Genomic DNA, 13,443 nt, shown 5'->3' with positions numbered 1-13,443 from the left:
CGCACCGAGCGCCCCGCGGGGCCGCGGGGCCGCGGGGCGCTCGGCCTTCTCGGAGCCCCGAGGGCTCCCTGGAGGCCGCCGGGGCCGCCGCCCTGCCGGGTCGACCAGCTGTCCGGCCCGGACTTGGTCCCCGGACTGGGGCGCGCGGGTCGACCAGATGTCCGCGGCGCTCGGGGCCGGGTCCCGGGGCTCTGGGTGCTCTGGGTGCGCTCCCGGGCCTCTGTCGGCTCCGAAGGCCCCGCGGACTGGTAGCCACGGGGTCCGGCGGCGCGCGGGTCGACCAGATGTCCGCGCCGTGCGCCGCGGGGACGCGGGGCTCTCGGCGGCCTGGGTGGGCTCCCCGGCCTCCGTCGGCTCCAGAGACCCCGCGGACTCGCGGGTGCGGCTCCCAGGTGGCCGACGCCCTGCCGGGTCGACCAGCTGTCCGGCCCGGACTTGGTCCCCGGACTGGGGCGCGCGGGTCGACCAGATGTCCGCGCCGAGCGCCGCGGGACCGCAGGGCGCTCGGCCTTCTCGGAGGCTCGAGGGCTCCGGCGACCCGGCGGACGAGCAGCGGCGAGGCCGCCGTGGCCGCCGCCCTGCCGGGTCGACCGGCGACCCGACCCCCGTGTCTCGGGGGGGGGGGGGGGGAGCGGGTCGACCAGATGTCCGCACCGAGCGCCGCGGGGCCGTGGGGCCGCGGGGCGCTCGGCCTTCTCGGAGCCCCGAGGGCTCCCTGGAGGCTGCGGACGAGCAGCCGCGAGGCCCCCGGGGCAGCCGCCCTGCCGGGTCGACCGGCGGCCCGGCCCGGACTCGGGCCCCGGGTCCCGTGGCGCGCGGGTCGACCAGATGTCCGCGCCGAGCGCCACATGGCTGCGGGTCGCTCCGGCTTCTCGCAGTCCCGAGGGTTCCGCGGGCACGTAGCTGCGAGACCCGGGCGGCTGCCCTCCGCCCGGCTCACGGGGCGCTCGTGTCCATCAGCTGGTCGTGCGGAAATCCCGTGGTTGGCCTCCCTCCCTCCCTCCCTCCCTCCCTCCCTCCCTCCCTCGTCCAGCCGCCACGTTTTCGGGGTTCGTGCGACTGGGATGAAATAGACCTTCCAAACGTCAATCGGAGATCATCCATCATACCTCTCGAGTCCCCAAAAGCCAAGAAACACGCCAACCAAAACGCTTTTATTATGCCAACGGTTCCCGTTTTCATTCCTATCGTTTAGGGAGGTTTGGTGGCAGCAGCGGCCGAAAGCAAAAGGAAACCCGAGGAAAGCGGCTCCATCCACCAGGGCTGTGTCTCATCGGTGCCGACGCAGGAGGGACGGGCTTCGTTCGTTCGTTCGCTGCGGCCCAAATTCCCGGGCCGCCCGAAGACCGCTCGCACCGGCCCGAGGGAGGGAGCCCCGGCAGGCAGGATGCCTCCGGGGAAATGGACAAGTCGACCGCGCGACCCACAACCCGCCCGACTGGGGGCGAGAAGGAGCATGGAGGAGGACTCCGTCCCCTAGTCGGCAGACGGCCCTGGGACAGGGACGTTCGCCAAAACCTCCCCAAGGCCGCTTTCCGTGACCGAGTCGGCCTCCCCGGCTGTACTCGTCCCGGCCCGAGAAACGAGACGCGGGGTGGATCGGGACCAGGCCACGCACCAGGCCGGCCGACGCGGCATCCTCCCTCCCCCGACCTGACCTGACCTGGACGAACGCCTCCCCATCGCCCGCCCCCGCGAGGCTGATCCGTCCGGCCTGTGAGGAGGCCGCTTGTCGGGCGCCACCTGCTGCCCGGCATCCTCTTATATAGTGTTCGAGGAGGTCGACCAGGTGGCCCGGCCTGGATTGGGGGGGGGGGGCGCGGGGTGCGGTGTCCCGGGCGGCGGGGGACGGGGGGGTAGGAGTGGAGAGGGAAAGGTGGGCGTGGAGAATGCCGGGGTCGGGGGTCGGCGCGGGGCGGGGTGGGAGTTGGGGATGGGGGAGGGGCGGGAGGCCGTCTGGACATGGAGGGTCGGAAGAGCGGTGGTGACAATGATTTTCATTATCATTTAGAAAGAAGAACGTGGACTTCTTTAGAGGAGTCCTTTGAATAGCTTCTCCATTTAGTTAACATACATCCAAATGGAGGTCGGGAAACTTGGGTCCTGTTAACATATGGATGGAAGTGGAAAGAACTATCGCGATGACCGTCCTTGTGTTTCTTTTATTTTTTCTTTCTTCCTGCTCCCCAAAGCCGCCCCCCCCACCCCCGCCCCGCCCCGCCCCGCCCCGCCCCGTCCCGTCCCGTCCATAGTTGTAGGTTCCAGTGGTAGGTCTTTCGCGTTTCTGCTATGTGGGACGCCGCCTCGGCGTGGCTTGAAGGGCGATGCTGGGTCTGGGGCTGCGCCCAGGATCCGAACCGGTGAAAACCTGGGCCGTCGAAGCCGGGGGCCGGGGTGGGGGGCGCATACTTGACCGCTCGTCCACGGGCTCGGCCCCCGGCCCCTTGTTTTCTAGGGAGAGAGACAGAGAGACCCGATCCATTTTCCCTTGGCCTCTAAAGCGTGCGTGTGGTCGAAAGGCGACAGAGAGAGGGGTTCTGGTCCAGAAAGCCCCGACTGCGCTGCCGCGGGGATCGGTCGGTTCCGCCCGAACCGTCCGAGTCGGAAAGGAACGGACAGCTTTCCTCCTTTGGGCCCCTGACTTGGGGCCGACAGGGGAAGAGGAACAGGCCTCTCTCCCTCACACCCTGGTCCCTTCCTCCAGGACGCCCTCCTTCTAGTCAGCCCGCCTCTGGCTTTTCCACACGCCGACGACCGCTCGTCGGCATGGACCCACCTTCCTTGGGGGACACCACCACACGACTCTCCCACTCGTCTGCCTGCCTTTCGTTGGCGTCGCTGCCAAAGGCGAGGGGTAGGGGTGGCGGTGGCAGGGACGGCAGGGGCCCAGCGGCTCTCTGGCGGGTGAGGAAGTCTTGCTGGTTCTCCTAGGTCGGTGATCTTTCTCGATCTCCACACACATTCTTCGTTTGGGGAGCCAAGAGACGCCCTCTGAGGAATCCCTATGGCCAGGGTCGATCACTTACTCGCTCACTGCCTCGGCCTCGGCCTCGGCCTCTGTCCGTCTTGTCTCCCTCCCTCCCTCCCTCCCTCCCTCCCTCCCTCGTCGGTCTCTGTGTGTGGACGTCTAGGTGGAGGCGAGGCAGGGAGGCCACCCACCCACCCACCCACCCACCTACCTCGTGGTTTACCACACGCTCTACACGGAGGTAGAATTCCCATCCCACCGAATCCATCCTTTCCACGGGGCACAAGCCAGTGGCCTTCGGGAGTCTCTCTCCCCAAGGTGGCGCATCCGTCATGGCTATCTATTTCCAGAAGGTTTCCGTTTCCATCCCCTCCCCCCGAAAGAAAAAACGGCCCCACTCCCGGATCTGCCCCACCACGATCACCACCACCGCTGCCGCCGCCGCCGCCGCCGCCATCTGCTGTCGCCCTCTAGGGTTGGACCGTTCTAGCTCTCTCCTCTGTGTGGAATCGCAACGTAGGTCGCCTTGGATGTCTGGCACCTCTCACTTAGCAGAAGGTTTTGGAGGCTCAGGCTGGGCCACGCTTTGGCCCGGGTCAGTGTTCCGTTCCTCCGGACGGCTTCCTCGTTTTCCACGAGAAGGAGCCGTGAAGACGGAAAGGAAGGGCGGATGGATGGCTTTTCCCGTGCTACCGAGTCCCTCTCCCCTTTTCCCCAAAGCGTGAGGGGCGGTCGAGAGGATCGTCTCTGATGACAAAAGTCAGAGGCACCCCGGGTCAGACACCGTGCGAGGCGTTGGTGTGTTCTCGAGAGGAGAACACGTCCCCGTCAGCGTTTCCTGTCGTTCTCGTTCCGAAAGGATTCACGCGCCACCCCGTCTCCCTCAAGGTCTTAGGGCTGTCGTGCTCCGCAGCCGTCACGTGTCGTGGATCCTGGGCACCACCACGCCACCCCGCCCCCCCCCCCGCCATAGCTGTCGATCGCTATGTGGCACGCCTACGTTTGCCCAAAAGAGCAGTCCGATGGACAGCGTGGTGCTTTTCCCAGCAGGCAGGCAGGTGAGAGTCACCCCTCTAGAAGGTTTCCAAGCCCCGTTCCATTCTCAGAGGCAGCTCCTTTGGCCATCAAGGAGGCAGGCGATGGGGGTGGGGGTGGGGATGGGGATGGGGCAGGGGCCTCTGTCCCTCTGTCGCGGTAGAAATGATTGGGAAAGGAGGGACGATGGGCGTAGGTCGACCATCCTGGGCGGTGGTGCTTTGGGAGCTTTTTCTAGAAGAAGGAGCGAACGGCGTTCCCTGGGAAGGGAGGAAACCAGAGGAGGTCCCCCTCAGACCGACCTGGCACGAGAAGGACACACACTCTCTCTCTCTCTCTCTCTCTCTCTCTCTCTCTCTCTCTCCCTTTTCTTCCTGACTTGAAATCAGGAGACAAAACTCCCCTGCCAAAGGGGCCCTCCCAAAACGGGGAGTGAGGAAGACCTCCTTCTCTTCACGGCTGAAGTTCTCCCTGCCTTTCCTGGACGGGAAGGATAGCACCTACGCCCGCTGCCGTCGGTGACTTTTAGTCCCCCTGGAGAGGAAGAAATTCTTTCCCGTGGCCGAACCCTGGCGGTTCGTTCGTGCTGCAGAGGACGTGACCCTCTCTGACACACCCAGGAACCTCCTCGCTCCGGGTCGAGGAGAGGGAGTTCTGTTCTGTGGTTTAGAATGGTGCTTAAAAAGGGATGTCGCTTACAAAGGGTCCTCGTCCCCCTTCCTAAACCTAAACGGACGGCTCGGCTCGGAGGCGTGAGATACGTTTCGCATCCTCCTCGTCGTCTTCACTCAAAGTTTTATTGGAGTTTGGAAGATTTTATTTTTTGTCTTTCCTTTTTCTCCCCAAAGCCCCCCGGTACGTAGTTGTGTGTTCTTCGCGGTGGGTCCTTCTAGCGGTGGTATGTGGGACGCCGCCTCAGCGTGGTTTGATGAGCAGTGCCGTGTCCGCGCCCGGGATCCGAACGAACCGATGAAACACTGGGCTGCCTGCAGCGGAGCGCGCGAACTTAACCACTCGGCCACGGGGCCAGCCCCTTACTGGATTTTCAAAACAACTCCGGGGGCCGGCCCGGTGGCGCGGCGGTGAAGTTCGCACGTTCTGCTCCGCCGGCCCCGGGTTCGCCGGTCCGGATCCCGGGCGCAGGACCCGGCACCGCTTGGCGAGCCACGCTGTGGCAGGCGTCCCACCTGGAAAGTAGAGGGGGATGGGCACGGATGTCAGCTCAGGGCCAGTCTTCCTCGGCCGACAGAGGAGGATTGGTGGCAGATGTTCGCTCAGGGCTCATCTTCCTCAAAAATAAAATAATAAATCGATTCGATAAAATGTCAAATAACACAACCGCGGGATCACGCTTAGAGTCACCCTTGGCCCGATGATGCCACTCCCCACCCCCCCCACCCCCCTGCCCCCCACCATTTGGAGGTGCCGTCAGTGGGATTCGTTCCTGTTTGTCCATCTTTCTTCCTCTTTTTTTTTTTTTTTTTTAAAGACTGGCACCCGAGCTCATTGCCAATCTTTTCTTTTCTTTTTATTCCTCCTCCTTCTTCTTCTTCTCCCCAGAGCACCCCAGTACCTAGTTCTATATTCTCTTTGAGGGTCCCTCTGGTTCTGCCGTGTGGGACGCCACCTCAGCGTGGTTTGATGAGCGGTGCCGTGTCCGAGCCCAGGATCCGAACCTTCCAAGCCCCGGGCCGCTGAAGCGGAGCGTGCAAACTCAACCGCTCGGCCACGGGGTCAGCCCCTCCCTTCCTTCCTTCCTTCCTTCCTTCCTTCCTTCCTTCCTTCCTTCCTTCCTAAGGAGGAGGAGGCAGGCACTGTGTGAAGTCGCCAGTGAGTCTGTGGAAAGAGACGGAGGATTTCCCATGGGAAGCCGGGGCGGGGGACACGGACCGATGTCGTGCGAACTTGAAGGTGAAAGATCAAAAAACCCACACACGCCTAGAGCGGCGGGTTGCCCGTTAGGAGTTTGCTTGCCGGGCCCATAACGCAGGGCTCATCGATGAGCCAAACCGTCCGTGATCCTCAAGCAGTCTAGTAGGGTTAGAGAAAGGAGGGGGGCACTCTTTCTGCCCCAGATGAGGCGAGTTTCTCAGACAGCCACCCTGCCCCAACATCTTCCCTCCCTGCCTCCCGGCCCTTGGTGGACTGCGGCCTAAGGGTGGGGGAATTGAAGAAAGCCGTTCAATGGAAAAAAGCCCGAGGCCATGGGAGAGAGCTTCCTGCACTTGAATGAAGCCCTGACGCCAGGCCCATCGGAATGAATGGGCCTGACCTCCCCTCCCCCCTCCCCCCTCCCCCCTCCCAGGCTGGCGACTCGGCAGTGGAAGGCTAGGGGTTTCTTCCGAAATGGTGAACCGGCCCCCTTGTCCACAGGAAAACCACACACGGGTACAGCCTAGGCCGGATCTCAGGGTACAGCCTAGGCCGGATCTCAGGCCAAGTCGTCAGGGTGGCAAGATGATGGCGGATGAGAGGAAACTTGTTCTGGGACCGCACCGCCCCCCCCCCCCATCGCCTCTCTGGCTGAGAAGAGGGCTGGGGAGCGGTGAGGGTCAGGGGGAGAGTGGGGGCGGGGCCGGGACAGGGACCACCGGGCAGTAGGACGGGAGTAGCCCTGAGGCCTGCCTGCCTGCTTCCTTCCCTGCCGGCGCAGGGCTGAGAGAGGCACGGGGCACGCTGGCTCCTGCCCCTTCACTCATTCGGGAAGCCTCCTGTTGTTGCTCCTGAGGTGCCGGCTGCGGTGACAGACAGAGCAAAACTCCTCTCTCTGTCTATTTCTTCAAAGGCCCGAGTCTGAGCTACGACAGATTCCCCTGTGGCTCAACCCGCAACCTCCCATCCTGCCAGACCAGACCCCTTGTCTAAAAACCTCCACTGGAGGAGCTCTTCCACCTGACTCGGAAAGGAAACACCAGCCCCGCCTCAGCCTCACACCCACCACCACCACCACCACCCGCCCCCCCCCCCGCCCCACTCTCCTCCGGACCCAGATACCTAACAGAGGGAACAAAAATCCAAAAATCCTGCTGCTCTCCTTCTACCACCTCCACTTCAGAAGAGTCAGTCTCCCCCGAACACCTCAGACTCTGTGACTTCCCGCGGCCTCCCTTTCCCCGTCCCCATTCTCTCCCCGGACGGGCCCCATCTTACACTTGAACGACAGCTCCACCGCTCGGGGCAGCTGGACACGATGTCCCAAAGTGGCCCGGACGGTAGCCTGGTCGATTCCAAAGGACCCACGCACGCAGTCGGCCATAAACGTGGTGTGGAGATCGTGGACGTTTGCGGGCCTCTGATGAAATCGCTGCTCCGGGGACCCCGGCGTCTAGGACCCGTCTTCTCCGTGTTCTTCACACCGTTGCTCCTGGGCCGGTTATTCTCTTCCCTCTCACTGACCTTAACGTTTTGTCTCTGCCATTGAATTTTGACTGTGCGAATGTGACTTGCCGCTGTAGGGCTGCGTGGATCTCTCAGGCATCCTGCTGTGCCGTGCGGGGGGGGGGGGGGGAATCCTTGGTGGGTGGGTCGATAGACGTCCCTTTGGTTGTGCCCTGGAGGGGAGAGACAGAGGGGACGACTCAATCCACCACGAACGCTGATGTCGCTCCGATAAACCTGTAGCGGTGATTCTAGTTTATGGCCCGTGTCCTGAAAATAACTTCCCGAAGGGCCAGCCCGGCGGCACAGCGGTTAAGTTCGCACGTTCCGTTTTGTCAGCCAGGGGTTCGCAGGTTCGGATCCAGGGTGCGGACGTGGCGCCGCTTGGCGAGCCACGCTGTGGTCAGCGTCCCGCCTATCAAGGGGAGGGGGATGGGCACGGATGTTAGCTCGGGATCACTCTCCCGGGGCAAAAAGAGGAGAATTGGCAGCAGGTGTCAGCTCGGGGCTCGTCTTCCTCGAAAAATAAATTAATTAAATTAATAAAAACAACTTCCCAAACCTCTCTGATAACTTGAAGCTTTGAAGTTTTGCGAGGTGAAATCAGGTGATAAAAAAGTCCACGGACAGGGGCGGCCCCGTGGCCGAGTGGTTAAGTTCACAAGCTCCCCTTCGGCGGCCCAGGGTTTTGCCGGTTCAGATCCCGGGCACGGCACGGACACGGCACCGCTCGTCGGGCCGTGTGGAGGCGGCGTCCCACATGCCACAACTGGAAGGGCCCTCAACTAAGATAGACAACTATGTCATGGGGGGGATTGGGGGAGAAAAATCGGGAGGGGGGGAAAAAAAAACAAAAACGGAAGATTGGCAACAGGCGTTAGCTCTGTGAGGGCCGATCTTCCTCACCCAAAAACTAAAGTGAGATGAAATCAAATAAAGCGAAGGAAAAGCTAAACCTATGAAATCCCATGTTTCTAAAAGTGGCCAAGTGTTTAGACATTGGCCAAGCGACGGAATGCTCATGGGAAGGACAGTTCCTAATTGCTGGCTTCTTAGTTTTCACCAAAATTAAGGTTCGTGAGGGTTAAAAAATCTACTTAACAAATGCGATGAAAGCCACTAGGCCGGCCCGGTGGCGCGCTGGTTAAGTGTGCCTGTTCCGCTTCGCCGGCCCGGGGTTCGCCAGTTCGGATCCCGGGGGTGCACGTGGCACCGCTGGGCGAGCCACGTGGTGGTAGGCGTCCCACATATGAAATAGAGGAAGATGGGCACGGAGGTGAGCTCAGGGCCAGCCTTCCTCGGCAAAAAGAGGAGGATTGGCAGCAGTTAGCTCAGGGCTCATCGTCCTCAAAACAAAACAAAACAAAACAAAAAGCCACTAAAAGTGAATATGGGAAACATCTTTGTGTTCAAGGAAAGTGAGATGGCTGCCTTCAGGCAAGAGGGCCTAAAAAGTAAAGATCGTTTTGTCTGTGAAAAGGTGATCAAAGTTTCACGGGGAAAATAATCTGAGAAAAAGGCCTGTTCGTGGTCAAGTGGCCTAAAATTGGAACGAGTGGACAGATAGAAATGGCGAGCGATAGGATCTATGGGAGTCTATGAGGAAGCCATTGGGTGTCGGCCTAATTCGGCCTGACAGTGTTTTTCGAAAAGGGCCTGACGTGGCCGTCGAGCACGCATCGCATCGTAGATCCGCTTTACACATTTCCTACGGCAAGAACCAATGCCCTTAAGGGAAAGGAGCAGCTTCCCCGTGCTCGGGCCTTTCCTTAAGGAGAGGCATCTTTCCTTAGGCTAGGAGCGGATGGTTGCGCTCACCTTTGACCATCCGGCTCCCCTGTGACCACCCAGGCCCAGACAACAGACCTGCCACCCAGCAGTGTCTGTCGATCGCTGTGCCGACAGAGCAGTCTCGCGACTATCATCCAAGGGACCTTTCGATCCTATGTGAAACGTCCTCTCTGGGGGTCTAGAAGCACTCTGTACACCCCACTTCCCGGGCACCCTCTCTTCCTTCGGGAAGAAAGGCCCCGGGCCACAGTCCTCACATTTCAGCTCAGAATAAACGCACCCCGATTTTCACGGATAGATTGGTTCCGGATTATTTCCGTCGACAGAATGGAATCAAGTCAATGAGTTTCAAGATCGGAGGGAAGCTGATGCAAAATCAGAATTTGTTTTTCTCACTCCCGAAAGGATACTTTTCTCTAACTTCTAGTCTCCTCCTGATAAAGACATTGGAAAATGTTTCTCTTGACCTCTGAGGGAATCGACACCAAAGACAGAGATCCTCCATTTTGTCAGAATGATTTCCTAGGCCTCCAATGGAGGAGGCCTCCCTCGGACGGGAGCTCAGCTTTTGTTTTGCAACAGTTTTCCTCTCTCTGCTTGCCTTTAACATCTCCTTTCCCGTTCTTCTTTTTTGGAAGGGAAATACGTGCACCGCTGGGGAAAAAAAAAAAAAAAGAATTTTCTAAATGACCAAAGAAGATCTACGACTGTTGTTATTTTGGTTTCACGGAGCAGTTCCACGTCCACATTTACTCCATTTTAAACACCCACACACACTCACAGCACGGCGCTGTGAGGATGTCCCGGGGAACTCGATTTGTGGAGGGAATGGCTGTGAGGTCTCTGCCCCCCAACCCCCACCATTTGGGTGCTTCTGCTTGTTGATGAGGACGGGAAGCCCTGCTGAAATCCATATTCTTATCACCACACGTGCATCTGCACCCATGCTCCCCCCCGTGTGTCGTCTTTGGGCTTTGCTGTGGCCCCGTGCGGAGGGAGACCTGTTTTGTGTTGTAAACTTTTCCGCGGCCAAGCGGCTCGGTCCTTTCCTCTACGACTTGTGGGCTCTGTCTGTCCGTCTGCCTTAGAGAGACCCTCTGGGCCGGAAGTGACAGGCTGCACACAATTCCTGACAGACTGCGGACAATTCCTCCGTCGTCACGGTCCTTCTCTGATGACGTGCATGGTTTCGGTTTGACAGCGACCCCCACCCCCCACCCCGCCGTGATTTTCTAAGTCCTCCCGGGAGCCCGGGAAGTGCTCGGGCCGCTCCGGGAAGCGGGGGCCGGCAGCCCCGGCCTGCCCCGTGGCATCTCCGGGGACTTTTCCACCTCTGTCCGCGTCAGCCAGCCGGCAGCCCCGCGCCCGGCCCGGCCCAGAAGTCACGTGGGGAGTCTGTCCCCTTCCTGGCAAGCCCACCCACCCCACCCCCCTCCCCGCCGATTTTCCAACACCTCCTTCTGCGCCCAGGGTTGCCCTGTGCTGCCTGGGAGCTCCGAGGTGGACACCCTGGGGCCTCACGTGGTGACCTCCCGGCCGCCCCAAGCGGGCCCAGAGAGAAAGAGAGAGAGAGAGAGACAGAGAGAGACAGAGACAGAGACAGAGACAGAGAGAGACAGAGACAGAGACAGAGACAGAGACAGAGACAGAGAGAGACCTGACCCGGCGGTGGGCTCAGGCTGTGCACTCTCGCTGGCTGGTGACCCGGTTCCCTCCCGCTGACCCCTCCGCGCCGGTCGTTGGGCGCCATCTGGCGGCCGCTTTTACAGAGTGGCCCTCCTCCGGAGCCCCGGCGACATGAGCAAGGGATGGGACTCGCAGGACGTCTGTGTGGTTTCCAGTGTGGGGCTGTGTGGAACAGAGCTGCTAAGAACATTCATGCCCCGGATTCTGTGTGAATGAACAGGAACGTGGCCGCAGCCCCCACCCCGCCCCCCGCCCCAGCCCCCGGGAGTGGTGGGAGTGGTGCCCTCCAGACCACCCTCGGGTTGGATGCCTCCCTCCCTGGAAGGACTCACGGGACTCCACAAAAGCTGACTTCCTGGAGGTCCAGCGGAGACCCCCAAGGCCCAAGGCCCCCCCCCCCCCACCCACCCACCACAGATCACTGTGGAAGCCTTAACGACCCAAGGCTCCAGCTACATACAGACGCTCTTAGGAGGCAAGATACACCAAAGGCTTATGTAGGTTGCCACTTTCGGTGGTGGTTTCCGCGGCGTGTCAGTTTTGGAACCCGCCACGCCCTTTTTCACAGAGGCCATACCGTTTCCCTTCACCACCAGTGAGGCGTGAGTGACTGACTTGGCTTCTCCGCGACCTGACTAGCAGTTTGATCCTGTTCCGGTATTTGGAAGAAGGCAGTCTCACCCATGTGTCCCCACAATGTCTCCCTCTAATTTTCTCACTTGCTTTTCCAGGGAACAGCTCACATCTTTTCATGCGCTTATCGGTCATCCATGCGTACCTCCTCCACCCCAGGTGAAAGTGCCTGCTCTGTCTATTGCTCTTCCATTCTTTTTGTATTTTTCAGTGTTGATTTCCCCCGGGTCTCCACTCCATTGTGGGTTTTGTTTTTTGTTTTCTGTTTTTTGTTTTTTTTTTTTTGCTTAAAGATTGTCACCTGAGCTAGGCACTGTTGCCCTGCTTCCTCAGTTTCAGAGGGTACCTTTTTCAGGGTTGCTTTTTGACCGGGTCTCCTCGCCATTGTATTTTTTTATTTTTTTATTTTTTGCTTAAAGATTGCCACCTGAGCTAGCCTCTGTTGCCCATCTTCTTCGGTTTCAGAGGGTAGATTTCTCAGTGTTGCTTTTTCGCCAGCTCTCCACGCCCTTGCGTCTTTTTTTTTTCTGCTTGAAGGCTGCAACCTGAGCTAGCTTCTTTTGCCCATGTTCATCAGTTTCAGAGGGTGGATTTCTCCGTGTTGCTTTTTCCCCAGGTCTCAACACCCTTGTGTGTTTCTTTGGCTTAACGATTGCCACCTGAGCTAGCCTCTGTTGCCCATCTTCGTCCGTTTCAGAGGGTGGATTTCTCAGTGTTGCCTTTTCGCCAGCTCCCCACGCCCTTGTGTGTTTCTTTTGCTTAAAGATTGCCACCTGAAGCCAGCCTCTCTTGCCCATCTTCCTCAGTTTCAGAGGGTAGATATTTCAGGGTTGCTTTTTCCCCAGGTCTCCACGCCTTTGTGTTTTGTTTTTGCTTAACGAGTGCCACCTGAGCTAGCCTCTCTTGCCCATGTTCCTCAGTTTCAGAGGGTAGATATTTCAGGGTTGCTATGTCCCCAGGGCTCCACGCCTTTGTGCTTTGTTTTTGCTTAAGGATTGCCACCTGAGGTAGCCTCTCTTGCCCATCTTCCTCAGTTTCAGAGGGTGGATTTCTCCGTCTTGCTTTTTCCCCAGGTCTCCACGCCCTTGTGTGTTTCTTTTGCTTAAAGATTGCCACCTGAGCTAGCCTCTGTTGCCCATCTTCCTCAGTTTCAGAGGGTAGATATTTCAGGGTTGCTTTTTCCCCAGGTCTCCACGCCTTTGTGTTTTGTTTTTGCTTAACGAGTGCCACCTGAGCTAGCCTCTCTTGCCCATGTTCCTCAGTTTCAGAGGGTAGATATTTCAGGGTTGCTTTGTCCCCAGGGCTCCACGCCTTTGTGCTTTGTTTTTGCTTAAGGATTGCCACCTGAGGTAGCCTCTGTTGCCCATCTTAGTCCGTTTCAGAGGGTGGATTTCTCAGTGTTGCCTTTTCGCCAGCTCCCCACGCCCTTGTGTGTTTCTTTTGCTTAAAGATTGTCACCTGAGCTAGGCACTGTTGCCCTGCTTCCTCAGTTTCAGAGGGTACCTTTTTCAGGGTTGCTTTTTGACCGGCTCTCCTCGCCATTGTATTTTTTTATTTTATTTTTTTTGCTTAAAGATTGCCACCTGAGCTAGCCTCTGTTGCCCATCTTCGTCCGTTTCAGAGGGTGGATTTCTCAGTGTTGCCTTTTCGCCAGCTCCCCACGCCCTTGTGTGTTTCTTTTGCTTAAAGATTGTCACCTGAGCTAGGCACTGTTGCCCTGCTTCTTCAGTTTCAGAGGGTGCCTTTTTCAGGGTTGCTTTTTGACCGGGTCTCCTCGCCATTGTATTTTTTTATTTTATTTTTTTTGCTTAAAGATTGCCACCTGAGCTAGCCTCTGTTGCCCATCTTCGTCCGTTTCAGAGGGTGGATTTCTCAGTGTTGCCTTTTCGCCAGCTCCCCACGCCCTTGTGTGTTTCTTTTGCTTAAAGATTGTCACCTGAGCTAGGCACTGT

This window comes from Equus asinus, unplaced genomic scaffold, assembly GCF_041296235.1.
Source record: "Equus asinus isolate D_3611 breed Donkey unplaced genomic scaffold, EquAss-T2T_v2 contig_279, whole genome shotgun sequence".
Classification (NCBI taxonomy): domain Eukaryota; kingdom Metazoa; phylum Chordata; class Mammalia; order Perissodactyla; family Equidae; genus Equus; species Equus asinus.
Note: the sequence above shows the minus strand (reverse complement) of the source record.